Source organism: Canis lupus, chromosome 26 (assembly GCF_003254725.2).
Source record: "Canis lupus dingo isolate Sandy chromosome 26, ASM325472v2, whole genome shotgun sequence".
In the NCBI taxonomy this organism is placed as follows: domain Eukaryota; kingdom Metazoa; phylum Chordata; class Mammalia; order Carnivora; family Canidae; genus Canis; species Canis lupus.
Window position 1 is genome coordinate 5578549 of NC_064268.1, and position 22189 is coordinate 5600737.

Consider the following 22189-nt stretch of genomic DNA (forward strand, 5'->3'; position numbering starts at 1 on the left):
AATGTCGCATATGAATATGATGTTAATAATGGGAAATGGGGTGCCAGGTGTCCTATCTTCACAATTTGTCTGTAAATCTAAAACTGTTCTATAAAATAGTTTATTTTTTAAAAAACAATCCAGTGAGTACACCAAAGGTTACTATATGTACTATATGCTCTTAACTATTATCTATTTTAACTCTGAATTAAAAAATACGAAACAGGAACGACACAGGAAGCCTAGATCTTCAAGGTGGCTCTGTGCCCTGACTGTGAGACGGCCTCACCCGTTGTGATGGCTGTATAGTGTCCCTCCCTCTGGAAGTCCTGTAGCTGACATACTGGGTCCCCTATCAGCAGGCACCAGGCTTGCTGTGAGGCTTTCGCTGTGCATTTTTGTCTGTCCGTGGCTCCATACCCCGTCCCAGCATCTCTGCCCATGCTCCTACCATAGGTTCTAGGGACCGACTGTTCCTTGCCCCTTCCTGCTTCCTCGGCTTGCAGAAAGTCCAGTCTTGGCCTCTGTTGTCTCATGATGTCACTCCCGTGTGATTCCGTGTCTTCATTACAGAGCTCTCCTCGATTATAAGGACACCAGTCCTACTGCATTTAGGGCCCACCCTGCTCTAGCATGACCTCATCCTAACTACTTACATCTACAGTGAACCTATTTCCAAATAAGGTCACATTCTAAATTCCTGGAAGTTAGAACTTCAGCAGTCTTTAGGTGGGACACTCTTCGATCCAGGACAGGGGGGAAACAGCATTCCAAGCAGAGGGAATGGCGGTTGCAAAGACCCTGAGGCAGGAGAGGGCTATTGGTCTCAGACCTTTGTTTCCTGCAAAACTTGTTCATGAGGAAAAGCCTGAGGCTGAATTCTGAGTTGGGCAGGGAGAGGGTGGCAAGAAGCACTGTGCCCCACCCCCAATCCAGTTGATAGCCTCCCGAAATTTGCCAACTCTCCCTAGACTCTGCCTCCACCTCTCTTCTCTTCCTCCCTCCTTCCGGCTCAGGCAGCCAGACCCTCTTATCGCCCATGCACACTGCTTCCTTTTTAGCCAAGGTCGTTATTTTAACACCTGCTGGGAAGACCAACAGGCGCTCTCCTGGGGGTGGGGGTGGAGGTGGGGGAAGTACTTGAGGAGATGCTGTTTGCCAGGCTGATCCCCAGGTTTCATCAGGGTGCTGGGCGGGGCGGGTACTGGCTGGATGATCTGCATGTCTTTACCCACATCTGTTGGCACTGCAGCCTGGCAGGCTGGAGGGGCCAGGACGGGGTGGGGGGCATTTCTCCATTTGTAGTCCCTCCCCTCCTCAGTCTTCCCTCTGTCCACGTGCTTGCTTGCCCTTCTAGAAACTGGCTTGAGCTTCTCTTGGTGGAAAAAGTTGGATTCCAAGAAAGGAAAAGCAGACGCTGCCAGGTCTGTCAAAGCTTAGTCCCAAACTGGTATTAATTCACTTCCACCACCTCTTATTGGTCAAAGCATTCAAGGAGCCCACCCACTTTGGGGGGGGGGGGCTCCGTCCCTGGTGGGAGGAGCTTCAGGTACCTGTAGGCAGGAGAGGTGTGCTGATAGCCATCTTTGCAGGGAACCCTTGCTCCCCCGCTGCCTGCCTCCAGCTGGCCTGGCAAGGCCTCTGAGGCTGCGGAGGACAGCATGTCCCCATCGTGGGATGCTAGGAAGATGCACAGGCTCCAAAGAGTCTTGTTTTATATAAAAAAACAAAACAAAACAGGGAGGGGGTATGATATCCCACCAGAGGCAAGCATCCCAGCCAGTTGGCACTGCAATCTGACTGGGAGGCTGAGCACACAAATTAGATGTTTATGAGAATAAACAGTCATTAAACTCGAGAAGTAGAAGGGAAATAAACACCATCTCAAGATATTTCACTAATTTGGACCTGAATTCTGCCTGCCTGTGAATTGTGCACATTGCAAGCCCTCTAAGCATCCTTCCTGTGCACCTCGGTCTGCTCCTTTGTCAGATGAGGACAAGAAAAGCACTAAACTTGGGGTCATCAGAAGAGCTGAATGAGGAAATATACACAAATCGAATGAAACTGTGCCCAGCGCCTAGAAGGTGTTCAGGAAATGTAAGCTATAGTTTTCATATATTCATGCATTCATTCATTCAACAAATATTTGGAGGGCCCCTGGCAGTGGAAGTCCTTTGCCTAGTGTTGAGAATATAAAGGCTGGGCTTGAGTCCCTGTATCAGCTGATGCCCCAACCAGAGGGGGTGCTAGGGAACGGCTTCCTGAGGAATGAACAAACAGAGCACTGACTCTGCTCTCAAAAGCTCCAGCCTAGAGAGGAGACAGACTGGTAAATAAATCATTACAAGCCCTACAACAAGAAATGCAAAAGAGTTTGAGGTATGGGTTTCACCCAAAGGAAAAAGGACTAGCCATTTTCTTCTTTTTTCTTTTTTTTAAAGATTTATTTATTGTTTTTTAGAGAAAGCACAGGATTTGGGGCAGAGGGAGAAGGAGAAACTCAAGCAGATTCCCCGTTGAGTGCAGAGCCCACCGTGGGACTCCATCTCACCACCTTGAGATCATGACCAGAGCCCAAATCAAGAGTCAGATGCTTAACCAACTGAGCCACCCAGGTGCCCCAAAGGAACTGGCTTTAATGGAACTGCAGATCCAGTGGCCAAGGTAGGGAAAGGCTCTGCGAACAGGATGTTGTCCTGGACCTCTTTAAATGGTACCAGGTCGATGATGGCCTCTGACCCCAGTCAGGAGACGAGAGAGCCCTCTTACTCGATCTTCAGACTTTGGGCTTCCCCTTTGCTTCTGTGCCCTTAGCCCCTGAACAAGGGGCTCCTGGTTCCTGGTAGGAGCTATAGGTGGCAGGGATGGGGCCGGGCAGCCATGGTGGAGAGGGTTTTATATCGGGAGGGCTTCCAAGTCTATCTGTAGGGCAAGTTAATGAGTGACTCTGGATATTTAATCAAAACCAGACACCACCTCACAGATGTCTGCTACAAGCAGCTCTGACCTCTGTAGAGGTGCTTCCACAGAGACACAGCCCCAGAGGGTTTCCAGTGGCTTCTGGCCAAGAGGTGGGGATCTGCAGGTCCCAGCATTTGGGGCCTTGAGTATAGGCTACACGTCAGATCTCCAGTGGCAGTCAGGGAGCCAGGCTTCTAGATCGTTGTCTGTGCATCTAGAATGGGGCCCCTGTCCAGGCCGACCACATAATTTGTGGGGCCTGGTGCAAAATAAAAACAGATGGTCCTTTGTTCAAACATGATGATGAAGTTCAAGATGGTGACAGCAGAGCATTAAACCAGTCATGGGACCTTCTGAGTGTGGGTCCCTCTGTCACCATACCCTCATCAGCCCCCAAATGTCCAGAGCACACAGTAGAAGCACACAGCAGGGTGGGGAAAGTCCAGATGTGTTTGGATTCTTACACTTGTGAGTTGTCCAGATGGGGAATGGGGATGAGGGGAGCTGGATTCCAGGGCCCCAGTCTCTTGGCCTCTCCTCACTTTTCCAATCTACCTACTGGGTACCAACAATCCTGTCTTCCTGCCCTCCCTCTCCCCCCAGGGGATGCAGGCCTGGTGGCAAAACAAAGTAAACTCTCAAGGGCCGTAAAATACAAAGAGCGATTGTGTCTGCTCTTAGCTTTGACCTCAAAAGCAGGTGTTGTTGAGTGAGTAGTGTATATGGTGCTAAACTGAGGTCACTGCCTTGCATCTAAGAGGTGCTAAATAAGTGCTGATTCCCAGACTTGAGTTGTATTGTACAGGTGGAGGAGCTGGGAAGCCCTTACCTGCCCTTTGGCACTTTCTGTGGCCCCTCCTTGCTGTTGGCTGCTCCACTGGGGAAGAGAAGAGGGTGGGAGGCAGATGGGGAAGTAGGAGGCATTAATGCTTCTATCCTGGAGGACCTGAGAAAGCTGGATAGACACACTGACCAGGACCCAGCTGTGGAGAGAGGCTCTGGATCCAGAAAAAAATGAGAAGTTACCCCCTGTTCAGCCCAAAAGGAACCAAGCACTCCAGATCCATCAGATTAAATAAAACTCACCTCTCTCCATGGTCCCCTGGGCCCTGTAAGATCTGGCCTGCCCACTCTCCCTGCTCCTACTATTCTCTGGCTTCCTTACTGCTCCTTGAATATAGCAAGTGCATTGCTGCCTCAGGGCCTTTGCACTTGCAGTTCCGCTACCTGGTGTTCTCCTCTCTCAGATATTTGCAAGGCTCAATTCTGCTTTGTTCTCTCTGTTCAAATGCAGCAGCGCCCCTCCCTGCCACTCCTTTCCCTCTGTTCTACTCTGGTTTCCATGAGGCACTCTTTATAACATCATATTTGTTTGTTGTCTTTCTCCTAATGCCAGCTTCCTGGAAACAGAGACTCATCTGTCTTGTTTACCATTGTGCTGCAAAAAATATAATATATGCACAAATGTTAAGGCAGCTCCTTGTCATACCAAGGAGAGGGGTACTTGTCCCAGTGTTTTTTTTTTTTTTTATATATAAACTTCAGTATAAAAGTTCAGAGGTACAAATTAAATAGTCAAATGTTTACTTGCCCATTTGTATTAGTAAAAGAGTTACATGTGCCTATTTATGTCTATTTAAAGTCACATGTTATATAAGCAACATCATACATTAAGAAATATTTCTTTTTGTTCTGTGCTTACATTCATGTAATGCTGTAATGTGTTTTGAGCACCCCCGCCCGTGCCTTTGACATGGTGGTTTGAGTCATCAAACAGAACTTGGCTGAGCCCATCTGTTCTCCTTATGTCTAGAACTTTTCAGACATGGTGTTTTTTGAATCTGCATATGACGCAGCCACTGGAAATGTTATCCTAGGCCACAAATACCCTTTTGCATAAATTAGGACATTGGTTGTTTCATTTCCTTTGTGAGTGTATATTATTGATGAGCTCCAGCAAGTAGCTGCTTACTATGTTACTTTTTAAAGGGATCTTTAAAAGGTCTGTTTATTGCGATATCCAACACTTATGAATGCAAAGTCATACTGCCCCCAGCCCCCGATTAATGGCTAGATCTGATTAAATTTCTTGGTGTCCTCTCTGGAGGGGGGATTTGAGGACATGACATACAAGAATCCCATGCAGCACACATAGTTTGAGGTGGTTTCAGGCTGAGGCTCTGGTTCTCATGGGGCTGTTTGTTTAGAATCACCTGGGGGAGCTTTTCACATCTATGGATGTTCCTGGCTTCTGGGTTCCACTCCTGAACCAACAGGATCAAGGTCCTGGGTCAGGGGACAGGCATCTATAGTTCTAAAAGCTCCTCAGGTGATTCTAATATCTAGCCAGGCAGAGGCCCATGAGGCTAATTTTGATAATGACAGATCAGTGGTTCCCCAAGTGTGGTCCCTGGACCAGCAGCACCAGTACTACCTGGGAACTTGCTAGAACTGCAGCTTCTCAGCTCCAGCCTACACCTGTGCTGAATCAGACACTTGGGGGCGGGGCCCAGCAAACTCTGTATTTGCATAAACCCTCCAGGGGCTCCTGATGCTCAAATTGGGAAACTGCTGCTCCAGACCAGGCTTTGATGTTTAAAAAAAAAAAAAAAAAAAGAAAAAGTTAATGAAACAGAAATAAAAAACTACCAGGCTTTGTAAGGACTCAAATATCAGGTCACTGCTGTTTCTCTGAAGGATGGCTATTCTCTTTGTTGAGGGATTGAAGGAGTTAGTGTCTCTTTGATGATGAGCATTCTGGGTCCCAGGCACTGGGGTGCTTTGCACCGATGCTTTGCATCGATGCTTTGCACGATGCCCCAGTCAGATGGGTTCTAGTATTATATTCAGTTTATAGGCAAGGGAACTGAGGTTAAAGCAGAAAATCTTTGCTCGAAGTCCTGCTTTGGGAGAGGTGGTGTGGGTGCTTCGTAGGGCCAGTCCCCAAGCCCATGCTATTTACTATGACACCTGTCTGCTGCTGCAGGGGCTGAGGTCCTGGGGTCAGTTACCCTGGCCCTCAGGGTGTGGCTTCCTCCATCTTGAACGCAGGGCAGGACATCCCCGGCTTGGCATCAGCTGCCCGAAAGCAACACTTCTCTGGCCTCAGAGGGCTCGCTGAACAGGAAGGCTTTGCCAACTGAAGTCCAGGCAGGGGAGCCCAAGGTGGACTGGGGACTCTCTTACATGAAGAGGTTTTGCTGAGGGATGCCTGGGTGGCTCAGTGGTTGAGTGTCTGCCTTTGGCTCAGGTTGTGATCCCGGGGTCCTGGGATCGAGTCCCACCCACATCGGGCTCCCTGCATGGAGCCTGCTTCTCCTTCTGCCTGTGTCTCTGCCTCTCTCTCTGTGTCTCTCATGAATAAATAAATAAAGTCTTAAAAAAAAAAAGAACAGGGATTTTGCTGAGAGCCCTTGTGAGGTAGAGTGCTTCCCACACACATCAATCTCATTGCTTCCGAAGGAAAATAAAACTGCAGAAGGAAGCACTAGATGCCATCTGGGACAGCTAACATGAGAAAGACTGCTAATACCCAGTGCTGGCGAGGATGTGGGTAACGACCCCTCACACATTGCCAGCGGGGATGCAAAGTGGTGTAGCTGCTCTGCAGACACTGTTTCACAATTTCTTCTAGAGCAAAACATATGGTTACTATAAGACCCAGCAATCCACTTCCTGGGTATTTAACCCCAGAGAAATGAAAACACATGTCCACACAAGGGCTTGGACATTGAGATTCGTCGTCACATTCTTCATAATCACCCAACACGGGCAATAAGCCCCGTGCCCAGAAACAAGTGAACGACGATCACACGGCAACACACCCACGCCAGCACACCCACGCCAAAGGGAGCTATTCAGCCATGAAAGTCATGAACTCTCCATGCGTGCCACAACACGGATGCATCTCAGAAACGTTATGCAGAATGAAAGAAACCAGATATAAAACCGTACATACCCTAGGATTCCAATGATATGAAACTCTAGAACAGGCAACTCTAACTCAGATGGGTGGTTGCCAGGGGGCCAAGTGAGGGTGGGGTGGCCACAGGGGTACTTCCTGGGGTGCTAGAAGTCTTAGATGTCTTTACTGGAGAGAACTGTGTACATATGTAAAAATTCACTGCATTTTTCTGCACATAGGCTATATATACCAATTAAAAAAGAGAAAAGACTCTTAAAAGTGCCCATCCAGTAGCTCATTTGTGGTTCATAGAAACAGTCCTCGATACACAAATGCCTTGAAAAATGGCCCCATTCTATAAGGTGAGGTCCTGGCCCCCTGCGGGCTGGCTGGTCTCCGCACGGGTTGGTGAAGTCAAAATCCAGGACTCTTTCTGGCCATTCTCAGGAATCTTGCCCTCTCCTCTGGGCCCTGGAGAAATGTCCTGAGTTTGTGACCCCTGAGAGCAGCACTTCACATCTATCCTGTGAGCCTGCCATAGGGAGATTTAATGGCCCCAGGGTAAGGCCTTTGGGATTTGCAGTAACCTGGGTGTGCCCAGGGCTTTTCCTGGATGCCGAAGAGAGAGGCTAAACTTCCCGTGACGCTGATGCAGGGATAGTCCCCTAAAAGAAGGAATGGTTCCACCTCCTACACAGATTTCAAACTCCTTTTATCATTTTTGGTGAGAACTCTGTCTATAGCAAACTGGCTCTAGAGCCTAACTCTTGTACAGGTAAACTGAAAGTAGTTTTGATAAGGTTTTTAGGTGGGCACAGGGCTTTCCAGGAATCAAATGAGTATCAAAATCAAGGGGCAACTATACTCTGTTCTGTTCAGAGCCATGCCAAGAGTCTTATGCCCCTCTGGCAAGCCATGTGGCTGATGAAGTCACCACTAGTGATACAGGAGTCAGCACCACCCACACACCTGTGTGAGTCTGCACATTACCTGGGGTATTCAGGGTGACTTTGCACACAGGTGCAAGCTCACTGCGTGGGCCATCAGGGTAACTGTATTTGAGCATTTACCTATAGAAATATGCATTATTTTATTTATTTATTTTTAAAGATGCTATTTATTTATTTATTTATTTATTTATTTATTTATTTATTTATTTTGAAGATGTTATTTATTTGAGAGAGAGAACAAGTTGGGGGAGGAGCAGAGGGAGAGGGACAAGAAGACTCTGGCTGAGCTCAGAACCTGGCTCAGGGCTTGATCCCAGGACCCCGAGATCATGCCTAGGCCAAAAACTCAACCAACTGGGCCACCCCAGTGCCCTGAAATATGTATTATTTTAATAGGAATTAATTTCCTTGATCTTTCAGGCAGGGCATGTGTGTATTTTATTTTTGGTACATACCATATGTAGGTAGCTCCTATAAGTCATGAGTCACATTTCAGGATCGTGGAGGCGACAGTTCAAACATTTGGCTTAAAAGGGGGCGTTGAGATCTAGTGAACCCTTGAGCCTCAAGAAGCATGCATAGGATTTTTCACTGTAGACTTGTTTGTAATTGGGGAAAATCGAACACCACACATAGGTCTGTCAAGGGGTGACTTAAAAAATACACCATGGCAGTTGAAATGAATGAACTCGATGTAAGTTCATCAACACGGCTTACTGCAAAAACATAATAAGGAACAGAAAATGCTAATTACAAAATAATTCATGCAATAGTACACTATGTAGGTAAAGTTTTAGAACATGCAGCACTGTGCTGTACACTGCGTGTGGCTGCCCCCAGCGCAGGAGACCAATGGCTGGAGCCGTTCACACAGCCTCTTCAGGATGGTGCTTGGCTCTGGGGAGGGGGCCACCTGAGGGGAAGGGGGCCAGTGAGCTTCATCTGCATCTGTTCCGTTTGATTGCTTTACAATGTGTCTGAAGTAATTTGGGCAAAGGGAGCCCTTTGGTAAATGTGGGGGTGTCGAGGGGTGTTCACGGTAGAATTCTCTGTTCCTGGGGCGCCTGGGGGGCATCTGCCTTCCGCTCAGGTCATGATCCCGAGGGTCTTGGGATTGGGTCCCACATGGGGCTCCCTGCTCAGTGAGGAGTCTGCTTCTCCCTCCTCCTCTCCTTCTGCTCCTCCTCCCCAGCTTGCTCTCTCTTTCTCTCTGTCAAATAAAGAAATAAAATCTTAAAAAAGAGAATTCTCTGTTCCTCAGCCACGGGTGTTTAAAGTATTGATAATAATCTATCACATTAAAAAAATCTATCACATATCATATATTGATTTATAATAAGCCAAATGAATCAAGCAGGTTGCTAAACCCTTGTGAAAATCCACAAGATTAAGGAGCGGGTCAGACCGGAGGGTTTCCCTCCCAGGGTCATGGGTGAGCGGAGGCCATGTCCTCCCTCCTCTCTTTCCTCTCGCCTGGTTTCTTACCTCCACACAATGATCAGGTCCCGAGGGCCGCCAGTAGGGTTCCCGTGGCAGGCCCTGCAGTGACGGCTGCTGCTACCACAGGCACAGCCCTCCCTCTACCTGCTGTTTCTTGCCGGACTCACCTGCCCAGTAGGCACATGGCCTCCACTTCCCCCAGAAGAGCCTGCCTTGCAGAGAGGCAGAGCTACTTGCTCAAGGGCGCACAGCAAGCCGGTGGAAGGCCCGGCCGGTCTGACTCTGGCCCTTGTCACTCCCCTGCCTCGACAATAAGAAAACTCTCATCATGTGTGACAGGAGGTCTCGGGTTCCCCCCCCCCCCCCAGGCATGGTGGCCAGACTCTGGCTCCATGAGTCCACTGGGGAGGCCGGGGGTGGGCACTCTCCTGGGGCCAGGGCATCATGGGTATGGCTAGCACACACAGTTTTCCCCAGGAGGCCCCAGGAGACACCCTTTCATGTGTTGTCAGTCAGAACGAGGGTGAACATCTCCCCACGAGTCTAACACGCTCCCCAGACAGGGGTTGTCAGGGGCCGCCCGCTGCACGGGAGGGCGTTGGGGCCTCTGTCAGTAAGCGCCCTTCCTGCTGCGGGTAACGATGTTTGACTAGAAGGTTCTGTGAGAAGGGGTCAGTGTAATCTCACAAAATCAAAGGTGGAGATACGGGCAGGCGGTCGTAGGACTAGTGGTGGGCTCAGTAGCACCAGCAAGGACCTGAGACCTGTCCTCTCCTCCACCGGGGCCCATCTTCAGCTCACCGCCTGGGCCACACTTCTTCCTGCACTTGTGTTCTTCAGGGAGGGAGAACCTTTCCCAGACTTCCCTCAGGTCCACTGCCCAGAACTAGGTCACGGGGCCTGTCCTGGCTCAGACTGGGCGTCTGGGGTTGGTCTCCTCAGAAGCGGACTCCTAGGTGACACTTCTGTGTGGGTGATTTATTGCTAAGGTCACGCTCCTGGCACAATGAGGGAGGGCATGGGGAAGCAAGGCAGGCCAAGGGGGCAGTTTGGGGTTAAGTCCTGGCCTCAGCCTGGTCCCACAGGGAGCTGTGGGCATCGGGGGCACCACCCCAAGGCCGGGCTTTTGTTCCTGTGTTCCTGTGCCAGCTGGGCCTGCCAGACAGCTGCGCCAGGGGATGTCAGCGCCAGGCAGGGAGGCTGGGAGCCTCCGGCAGCCCGGAGTCAGCCCTCTGGAGAGTCAGCAGAGAGCGCACAGAACCCCAGGCCGAGGCGCAGATTCCTCAGGGTGGCCCAGAGATGGGGCAGGCACCGGCAGGGTTCCCTGCCCCGGGGAAGCAGCGAGCTGGAAGGTTCCCTCCCCGCTGTAGGGGGCAGCCACTCCCATCACGAGCAAGTCGGGGAGAGTGGCCACTGGGAATGCAAATGACAGCATCTGCCAGAGGACCAGCCACCAGAGGACTGCCGCTGGCCACAAGTGACCACTAGGCGCAGGCCAAGGGGAGGCAGGAGGCCACGCCAGACAACAGTGCCCCCTCCCTTCCTTCCCATCCTCTGCGGGGGTCCCCAGAGCCCGCTCTTGCCCACTCAGCAGGCGGCCTAAGAGCCAGCAGAACCTGAGCCGGCCCACGGGAAGGGGAAGCTCTGTCGACAACCCAGGCTGAACCCTGGGGCACCAGAGCCCAGAGGGCATGGGGTGGAGCCTCCCCCCCCAACTTCTGCCTTCACTGGGTGCCCAGGGAAAAATGCAAGTTCCAAATGGATTGCTGGCCGTGGTCTATTAGTTCTCTTTAATTCCTTTCTCAGTAATAAAGGGAAAGGTTATTAGCACAAGGTGGCTGGTAATAAGCTAATTACGGTGCTGGCAGATCGGGGGCGTGAGGAGGCCGAGGCGGTGCCCCCGGTCTCTCCTGAGCCAGCGGTTCTGAATGATTACGGATGGGACAAAGCCGTCGCCGGCTTGCTGTGTTATTCACTTGGCCGATTTGCCCGGCCACAAATGCCCAGATGGATGCCTTTGAACTCCTGGGCCCTTTGCATGCCTTCTCTCGTCCCGAGGTGTGTGGCAGAAACACAGAGGACTATGGAAACACAGACGCCAGGGGACACTCGACACCGACTGTTTCTCTACTTCCCTGGGCTCAATGACCTTATCGGCGAGGCCGGGGCTTGCTTTCTCTCTGCCAATATATATGGGCCCTTGGCCTGCCTCGCGGCAGGTTGTCATCTGAATGGCTCTCTGGGGCTGCGTGGGAGGAACGGGGAAATTTGGGACAGGGGCCACCCAGGCCAGGGTGTGGGGGAGGGAATGAAGGCTCGAGGTTGTGGGTTTAAGTCCCCTCAAGGCCTGGGAGCTATGACTCTTGTGCCAGCGGGGAGAGGACGGAAGGCATCGATGACTCATGGCAATGTGCCCCAAACACAAAGGCTGGGAGGCTGTCCAGACCACAGAGACCAACTCATCCTGGTTTGTCTGGGACTTTCTGGGTTTTAGTACGAAAGGTCCCTCATCCTGGGAAACCCCCCCACTCCAGGGAAACTGGGACGATTGTTCAGTCTATCTATTCCAGACAGCATAAGCAAGGGAGCTGCCTGGAGGTAGGGGGTGCAGCCCTGGGTGTCAGACAACACGGGGGCTGAACCGGGCTTCCACTGACCCTCCTATGCCCCACTCTGCTTCCTGAAAAATGGAGTAAGTTACCTCAAAGGAGTCAATAGAATGAAGCAGAGAAATGTAAATGCCCGGAATAGAGGGAGGTCTCAAACATATCACTGATGTGGGTTGGTGTCAGGAGATGATTGTGTTCTCATCACTGATGATGGGAGACCACGATGAAGGCCTTTTACAGATGGAAATTAGTGGGGACAGGGCTGCCCTTGACTTCAGGGAAGAAAATTAAGAACATCCACCCCGGGTGGCTGTTCCGGCTGCGTTACGTGAAGTGAGAAGCCAGCGGGGGGCTGGCTTAGTGTGTAGTGTGTAGCTCTGAGAAGAGCATGGATTTCGATGTAAAACCAATAAGGGATAAGCTCCATTTATAGATCATTCAGCAAATACTCAGGAGGCCAAAAAAAGGGGATAGTAGGCTGTGTTCATGTGACAAGGAAGGGTGTCATCAGTCATTAGGGAGACGTAAATCAAAACCACCATGAGATACCATTTCACATCCATTAGGATGGTTGTAAGAAAAACAGAAAAACAAGTGCTGGTGAGGATGCAGAAAAACTGGAACCCTCACACACTCCTGGTAGGAATATCAAACGGTACAGCCTCTGTGGGAAACAGTATGGCAGTTCAAAATATTAAACGCGCATGACTCAGCAATTTTACCTCAAGATATACCCCCAAATAACTGAAAACAGAGCCTCAAATAAATGCTTGCACGTGAATGTTCACAGCAGCGTTGCTCACCTATCGCCAAAAAGTAGAAACAGCCTAGTGGTCCATCAACAGGTGCGTGGATAAACAAGATGTCTCTCCATTCAATGGAATTGGAATATTTTTCATCCATAAAACAGAATGGAGTATTCATACCTGCTACAGTCTGGATGAACTTAATAACAAGTATGCTGAGTGGAAGAAGCCAGATGCAGGCAACCGAATATACTGGATGATTCTATTTATAGGAAATGTCCAGGATAGGTAAATCTATGGAGACAATAGATTGGGAATTGGTTGCCAGGAGCTGGGAGGAAGGATGAGGGGCAATTGATATATGAGTGTGAGTTTCCTTCTGGAGTGATAAGAATGTTCTGGAACTAGATAGTAGGCATGGTTGCAAATGGACTCAGTGTCACTAATGGTAAATTTTATGTTTTCATCTTTTACCACAAATACACAAAAAAAGGGCACTTGGGTGGCTCAGTGGTTGAGAATCTGCCTTTGGCTCAGGTCGTGATCCCTGAGTCCTGGGATGGAGTCCCACATAGAGCTCCCCACAGGAAGCCTGCCTCTCCCTCCCTCTGCCTATGTCTCTGCCTCTCACTGTGTCTCTCATGAATAAATAAATACAATCTTTAAAAGAAAAAAATTACAAATACACAGAAAAAGGCAATGGGGTGCCCCTGGCTGGCTCAGTTGGTGGAGCATGTGGCTCTTGATCTCGAGGTTGTGAGTTCAAGCCTTACATTGGGTGTAGAGGTGACTTCAAAATCTGAAAAAGGTAGGGGGAGGATACAGGCCAATGCATCCATGTACACACATATATCCTGGCATATACACAAAATACCTTTGGGAGGAAATGCTGATGGGCATGGTTGTTTCTAAGGATGGGAATCAGGGGGCTAGGGGCAGGGAGGGGGCATATTTTTAATTGCATATCTTTTGGACCGGTTTGAACTTATTTTATCATATGCATATGTTACTTAAAAAAAGTAATAAGGTCTCCAGGTGAATTTTACAAGAAAAATAATGTACAAAATTCAGAGGGAAAAATGAGATGTCAGAGACAGACTCCCTGTGGGAGGAGACGGGGTCATGTGGTCAGACAACAGGAAGAATGCTGAATCACTCATCTTTGATGCAGCTCTGCCTTCACCACTGAGGACAAATGTTCTTTCAAATCCCACGGGAGGAAGATATGTTCTAAAGAGAGAATTGAATTCACGGCTTGCCTGGAGACAGTAAGGAGGGACCCAGAAGAAACCGCTGGATAGAAAGTGGAGCCTGAAGACGGGCGAGGACTCCAATTTTCTAAAAGGGAAGATAATATGGATTCTGGAAACCCCAGATGGGGTATGTCTGACAGCAAGAGCTCTTACCAGAATTCTGGAACAGAGCTTTACACAGATGGCTTGTGACTGTTTAGAAGAAAATATGATAATCACGAGAAGCTAACACAGGTTCACTAAGCTACCTTGTGTCGGCTAATGTCAATTTCCTGTTTTCACAGGGGACCACCCTGGTAGAGCAGATGGCCACTTAGGACTCTGCCCTCCTAAAGGATCTGTAGAACAGTGGTTTTATTATCTTTATGGTAGAAATTGTTATCAGTTTCTTGATTATCTGCCTTGTGTTTTCTGCATCTGCTTTATCTGGCAATACTATTCCTATCCCACAGGTTCTTAGGTCATTTCCCCGAATAATTATCCATTTGTAAGCTACTCAGACTTATTTTTAATAACCTATATTAATCAAGAATCTTTTGGTTGCCAGGGAAAGAAATCCAGTTCAAATAATTATAAACAGAAATGTCTGCAAGTGTACCAGTTTCAGGTATGGCTGGATCCTGGTGTTTAAATGATATCATAGGGCATCTGAATCTTGCCCTGTATTGGATCTGCTTTGTCTTATATTTGGTTTCATTCTAAGATTGGATTTCCTCAAGTGGAGTTAAGATGATGCCAATAGCTGTTGGATTACCTCTTATCACCTTGGCAACCTGAGCAGCCGCAGTATCTGGGCCAGCTCTGATTGGCCCAGCTGGGTCTTACACCCATCCCTGTACCAGTTACCATGATGGCTTGTTAGTCTATGTCCTCCACACAAATCACAGTAGGGATTAATTCATTTATCCATAAGAAAAGAGAAATTCCCTAAAGGAAATTTGAGATGCCATTATTGGGAAAGGAAGGAATGGGTACTGGTCAAGCAAAAACACAGCCTAATCAAATTATGATTAGTTATGCAAATATCATGCAAGGAGGACAGGCCTAGATGGCATCCCAAAGTCAAAATGAGCCTGCTATTGTTTCCTTGTGTTCCATCCTTCCATTAACACAGAAAACTAACTGGTAGTACTCTGGCCCGTGAAAACTACACGGAGCTTTTGTGGGATTTGTTTGTACATGGACCACACAGGTGAACACATGCTAGGCCTTTCTGTCTAGAAGTGAATGCTGTATAGGAGAGGAAGGGGTCTGGTAGTGGGAAGGCAGGTAGGGCTGAGACCAGAGACGTGGTGCCCAGGCATCAAGCTGTATGTCTAGTTCCAGACGGAAGCTGTGGATCTCTCCTCTTCTGCACTCTCCTCTGGGCATGATGATTTCCTGGGTATGCCCCTGGCAGAGGTAGGACCCATGGCTTACAGTCTCACTGATCAAGGAGCAACAGACGTTTGGATATGGAATGTCAAGTAGATGTCATCCAAGGGCAAGCTGCCACTTGTTTGCAACAATCTCTTTGATGTTGCATTGTAAAGGATTAATGGCTTTCTCTGGAATCAATGGACAAGAACCCTGAGATTGATTAGCCATGTCTGCCCTGGGAACTGCCTATGGAGGGATAGAAGGCACACCTCATACTTGCTGCAACTGAGCCAGGACTTCCCAAAGTTATTCCAGGGAGAGGGGGTGTTAGGAGGCCACCCAGCAACTGAAGACAGATGTATTTCCATCAAAAGCAAAATGAAATAATCTCTAAGTGAAGAGTACTTTTTATGTCCCGTCTGTTCTCCTAAGCCTCTTCTCTTAAGTCTACATTATCACAACAGGTGTTTGCTGTTCATTTGACTCCAACCACTAAAAATAGACATGACAATAATGATGATATAAGACAGACTCCCAGACTTCAGTCATTCCTGAAAACCTGCACATTTTCATAAACCAGTGTACCGATTGTTTAGCTAATATTTTTCTTTACAGTGCTTCACTTTCAGAATCTTTTTTTTGAAGATTTTATTAATTTACTTGCAAGAGAGAGACAGAGGGAGCAGATCAGGGGGAGGGGCAGAGGGAGAAGGAGAAGCAGACTCCCCAATAAGTAGGGAGCCCAATGCAGGGCTTGATCCCAGGACCCTGAGATCATGACCTGAGCCAAAGTCAGATGCTTAACCAACTGAGCCACCCAGGAGCCCTTGGAACTTTTTATTGAGGTGTATTATATATACAGAAAAGACATAGGTCTTTAGTGCATGGCTTCAAGAATTCATGAAACAAACACACCAGTCTAACCAGCACTCACTGCAAGAAACACCACAGTCCCAGCTTCCCCAGGACTTCCCCTGCCCAGACTCTTTTTCTATCACTACCCTCAAGTGTGACCCCTACATGACTTCTTTTTTTTTTTTTTTAAGGATTTATTTATTTATTCATGGGAGACATGGAGAGAGAAAGGCAGAGACACAGGCAGAGGGAGAAGCAGGCTCCATGCGGGGAGCCCGATATGGGACTCGATTCCGGGTCTCCAGGGTCAGGCCCTGGGCTGAAGGCAGACGCTCAACCGCTGAGCCACCCAGGTGTCCTGCTACCATGACTTCTAACTCCAGGTTAGTTTTGCCTGATTTGAGGCTTTAAATGAATAGAATCTTAGAGTTGGGTCCCTTCTCGGCCTGGTTTTCTCCATGTTCTTATAAGTAGCTGTGGTATAGTCTTCCATGGTGTAAATACGCCACGATTTATTTATACATTCCAGGTTGATGGACATTTGGGGTAGTTTATATTCTGAATAAATCTTGTGTGGACGTCTTTGTGCATGTGTTTTTATGAACAGTGGACACATTTCTAAAGGGATAGAAATGGCTGGGTCGTGAGGCAGACATATGTTCAGACATAGCAGATAAGAGTTTTCCAAAGTGGTCGAACCATTTTACACTCTCACCTGAATGTATGAGAATTTGCCCCAACTTTTTATTTTATTTTATTTACTTTATTATGTGATTTTTATTTTTTGGTGTCAATATTTCAAAGGACAGAATAGTGCCATTGAAGCTTATTTTAAGAAGGAAATTGTATAGCTATGGTAAAAGTCAGTATCACTTGCCACAAATAAAAGGTTATAATAGCTATTATAAAAACTAATAACTATTAAAAAGGTTCATCTGAAACCTATTAAAAAGTTCACCACCTGAAATTACCTCACATGCTATCAGTGGTATGGACATCACCCGTCAGGAAAGACTGATGGTTCTTACCCGGCAGAAAGGACCCGGGCTTTATTGGGGTCCTAAGACCGTCCACTGACAATTAGCCTACCCCCAGCCCCAGGAAGGGCCTCCACAGGTCTGTGAGCTACCCAATCTCTGTTTTCTGCGATGGGGTACACTAATGCATCTCCAGGCTGACCCTCAGGGCCCATGAGATCCCAGCTCAGGCCCTGCTTCTCTGTGTCTGCTCTGGGATATCTGAGCCCCCACTGCTCTACTTCTCTGACCCTCTGTCTCTTCACCTGCCTGTCGTGGTTAACAAAGGCAAAGGTGAGAGAGGTCCCTTATGCCAAACATGTAGCCCAGCATCTCCTTTTTAGTAAACACCACTCACATTCTGGTTTGTTCTGGGCAGCATGCTCAAGCAAGTTCTTTCCTCACCAGCTTCTAGGATGAGTCTTGAAAGGCAGTCATCTTTAGTCACTTTTCATTTTCACCAGGGGTGGGGGAAGACTGGAAAGAAGTCTTCCACAGGCAAGGCAACGGAATAAGAATAGATGTTCTGGGCACCCTTGGGGGTGAAGAGAAAGGTAGTAGTAGCTAGGCTTGTTCAGAGCCGGGCTCTGCATGGTTAACTCATGACATTGTCACAATAATCCTGTGAACTAGGTCCCTTTAATATACCCCTTTACAGATGGGGGAACTGAGGCCTGGGGAATGATTCAGAGGGAATGTGGCAGAGCCAAGATTTGACCCCAACCATCTGATGCTGGAGCAATCATCCCCTTCTCTCTTGCTGGGGAAGCCATGATTTTATTTAGGGGTCTATGCGTCTCTGTGTGGTTCAAGAAAGTGTGACACACTCCTGGATGGGGGGTGGGGTGGGGGGTGGGGGCAGGGTGGCTCTGGATTGATCTCAGGTATTTGCTCTGATCCTTTCCCGGGGACTGGCTGAGCAATGGCCATGCAACCCAGGTGTAGCCAATGAGACACGAGCCAATGAGCCAATGAGACATGAGCGACAAAGCCTGCAGGTAGGCTTTGGGGAGATTTCCTGTTCTCCATGCCCCCGCCTTGTGTCTGCATGTATTAGCTGGTGCAATGGCAGTCATTTTGTGGTTATGAAGGAATTTGGGATGAGAACAAAGCTGAGGGTGGAAAGATCCTGGGGTCCACGACAATGGCGCTTTTAACCTGACTTAGGACTACCCCTCCTCCTGACTTCTTGTCATGTGAAATAGCAAATGATCTCACTGTGTAAGCTCATTTGAGCTGGGGGTTCTGTTACTTGCATTGACATGGAAATGATAGAGGGATGGTCAGCTTTGTGCAGACAAGGATATTCTCCCGTTTTGGTTGCCGCTGTATCTCCAGTGCCTGGAACACTGCTTGGCATAGAGTAGGCACTCAATTAGTGTTTGTTAAATGAATCGATGCAGCAGAGAAGCTGAAGCATGAAAATGTAGGTCCAAACAATAAGCACAGCACAAGCCAGAATCCCCAAACGGTGGTGGTGACTGTGGGTTTTACAGTCTGACAAATTGGGTTCAGGGCAGAGCCCTCAACTTTTGGGCCAGCTGACCTTAGGCAAATTCTCCCACCTCAGCTTTTTTGTGCATAAGATAGATCTGGGAGGCAGAATAATGCCTCCTCCAAAGATGTCCCTGTCCTTATCCCCGGAATCTGGGAACCTGTGACCTTACGCAGCAGAGGGGCTTTGCAGTAGTAATGAGGTCAAGGATCTTGAGATGGAGAGATTACCCTGGATGATCCAGGTGGCCCAATGCAAACATGAGGGGCCCTACAAGAGGGAGGCAGGAGGGTCAGCGTCAGAGAGGAGATGTGAGGACCGAGCGAGGGGTTGGGGGATGAGGGGCCACCAGCCTCTAAACTCTGGAAAAAGCAAGGAAATGGATTCTCTTCAGGGCCTCCCAAAACAACACGGCTTTGCAGACACCTGGATCCTAGCCCCAGAAGACTCGTTTCGGACTTCTGACATCCACATCTATAAAGTCGTATGTTTTTGTCATTCGAAGCCACTGAATTTCTGGTAATTTGTTACAGCGGTGACGGGAGATTTATACCACAAGGCGGGTAATTGTGTCTACTTCCAAGAGTTCTGGCAGGGGTTCAGGAAGCGCAAGCATGGACTCGGCATGTTGTGAGAGCCCCGCTAGCCATAGCTGTTACTCACCAGTTCCAGCTCTAGCCGCTCCTCTGCCAGGAAGCCACCCCTGATTCCTCCAGCTCACGCCCAGCGCCCCTTCCTGGTCACTACGAATAAAAGGAGTACAGCTGACATTTCTGTGGCTCCAACACCATGTTAAAGGCCTTACCTTGCTATCTCATTTGATCTTCAGGACCACCCCGTGAGGGGGGTGCTTATATGAGACCCATTTCACAGAGGAGAAACTGAGACATGGAGAGGTTAAGAAAAATAACGGGATGGGGTGAGGAGGCCTGATCCACCTACACTGGACATCTTCATGGGCTTGGCTTGGACTGGGATGGCCTGGAGAGAAGATGGGCCCTGCAACCCCAGGTGCGCCTTTCCATAAATAGCTTCAAAGAAATCACAGGGAGCATGGACAGCAAATGTCCTTGCATGCCGCTGCCAAAGCAAACTGTTTTGCAGGTACCAGCGGGCTCACTCCTTTCTCCTGGCCCAGACTTGTCTCCACACCCAGCCCTGCAGGTGTCTCTGTGCTGGGACGCAGGGGGTTGGGTCCCCCACACATTGCCTTCTGAACCTCTCTGGTACCCGTCCCCTCCTCCCTGCTGTACTGTCCCTGTCCTGACACAGCATTTCTTTCGCCAAGGCCTCCTGCCTCATGTTGCTCAAAGGGATAACCATTCTGAAACATGACCCAGGCCAGAGTACAGTCCTGCTGAAAACCCCTCGGGGTCTCTCCAGTGCCTGCAGGCGAAGTCTGGACTCCTTGCTGTGGTGTACAAGGACATTTATGCTTGCCAGGCTTGTCCAACCTGCCTCAGGACCTTTGCACTTATTGCCCCTGTCTGAAATGTCGTTTCCATGGATATCTTGCAGCTGGCTCTCTCTTTGCCTTCAAGTCTGTGCCCCACTGTCACCTCCCTAAAGAGGGCTTCCCCAACCACCCTCTGCTTTATTCTTCTTCCTTCAACATTAGCTGAAATTACAACATGCCATTATATGTCAATTTGTTTCTTTGATATCTCTCACTGGAAGATGGTCTCTATGAGATCAGGGAGTTCATGTCAGGTCTCTACCTCCCCACCCGGCTGACTGCAGATCATGAGACTTGTCAGCTTCCATAACACATGAGCCAACTCCTTGTAATTTCTCTCTCTCTCTACTTATTTGTATTTATATCCTATTGGTTCTGATTCTCTGGAGAACCCTGACGAATGTGGAAGGCAATAGTTCTAGGAGAAAAATTAAGCAGAAGAGGAGGATTGGGAGCTTTGCCGAAGGGCTTGTTTTAGCAAGTAGGCAGAGTGTCTTTCATCCAGGACCTGCAGAAGGTGAGAAAGCAAGTCTGAAGGGCAGGAATGGTCAGTGCAAAGGCACTGAGGCAGCACTGTAGATGTGTTTGAAGAGGCCAGTGCTATGGAACACCATCCAGGGTGGCGGGAGGAGTGGGGATGATGAGGTCAGACGAGGTTGGGGGGGGGATCAGGATGTCCCTACCTGGATGCTTTCCCTTCCTGCTGCTGTCCTTCTGGCTTTTCTTTCTCCTACACCATCTAGCAAAATCGATTGTCCTAAGCTAGCAGGTGCTATGACAAGGATGATTCATACCAGCCAGATTCTGCGTTATGTTCTAAAGCACTGGCCGTGGTGGGGCCAAGGAACCACAGTTTTGGCTACAGTGACATCAACCCTGCACCCTCTGTGGCTGTTTAGTTCATCAGCGGTGTGAATGCCTCCACTGAGCGGTGGAAATTACCATCAAAACAATGACCCAACTAGATCTTGTGGGATGGTGCGGGTGCGGGGGTGGGGGGCACTTCCGGAGCCGGACAGAGCCAGGTAAATGTGAACTGCCTCTGATGGCATTGGGCTGGTGATTTATCTCCCTGAGCCTCAGTCTCCTCACCCGGACGGGGGATGGTAGCAGTGCCCATCTTATCTTGTTGTCTGGAGGCTCCGTAAGATACAATGAATAACTGATGCTTATAAAGCACTTATTATGTGCCAGATATCACCCACTCTACTTGCATTCATTCATTTTCACAGTAATCCTCTGAAGGAGGGTCTGTCATTGTTCCCCATTTTACAAATTAGGAAACCGGCTCAGCAAGATTGAGTAACTTGCCCAAAGTCACCATCCCGCCGGGCAGTGTGGCCACAGAGTATATGAGCCTAGTCCTCAGGCTGCACAGCCCATCACTGGAAACGCTCGGTGAGCCCACAGCCCATTATAGAAAGAGCTCTTGAAGCATGTGCTTTAAGATTCTGAAGGGTACCTGCTCTTTGGGGTTTCCAAGGGTATTCAGCTGCATTGGCTCACTGAATTCCTGAAAACACTTGGTAAGGGGTCCAGCCCATTTTACAGATGGAAGACACTGAGGCTCAGGGAGGAAAAATGAGCTGTTCATCCCACCACTCCAGCCTCTCCAGCCAAACAAGTCTTCTCTCCACTCTTCGAAGACACCGAGTCACTTTTCCTGGGATGGCCTCAGCACTTGCTGTTCCTTCCACCTGGAATGCTGTGCCCTCACCTTCTGGCTGCCTCCTTCTCAAGCTTTGTAAGCCGTCTTACATGTCACCTCCTTAGGGAGACCCTCCATGCCTGCTCACCCAAATCTCAAACCTGTTTGTCTTCCCTCTAGCTAAGTCCTCAAGTTCCTTGCTTTGTGGAGATCACCACCACTGTTAATTGTATTCTTTCTTTACTGACTCCCTAAATCTTGCATGGAAGAGAATGAGTCCTGTGTGGGGTTGGGGTGTGTGTAGATTAAGTTGCCTCTGCACCTGAGGCAGAGAACTTCCAGGCATGACACTCTGAGACATACAGCAGAAGCAGGTGGCCAGAAAGCTGGTGCCTTGTCCCAGGCAGGAAGCCACTCTCTCAGTGACATACCACCTCCCTCAGATGCGGGTTCCAGAACCCATCCCACTGCTGCAGTGCCCCCAGTCCAAAGGCTGGGCCCTCTGTCTACCCTGG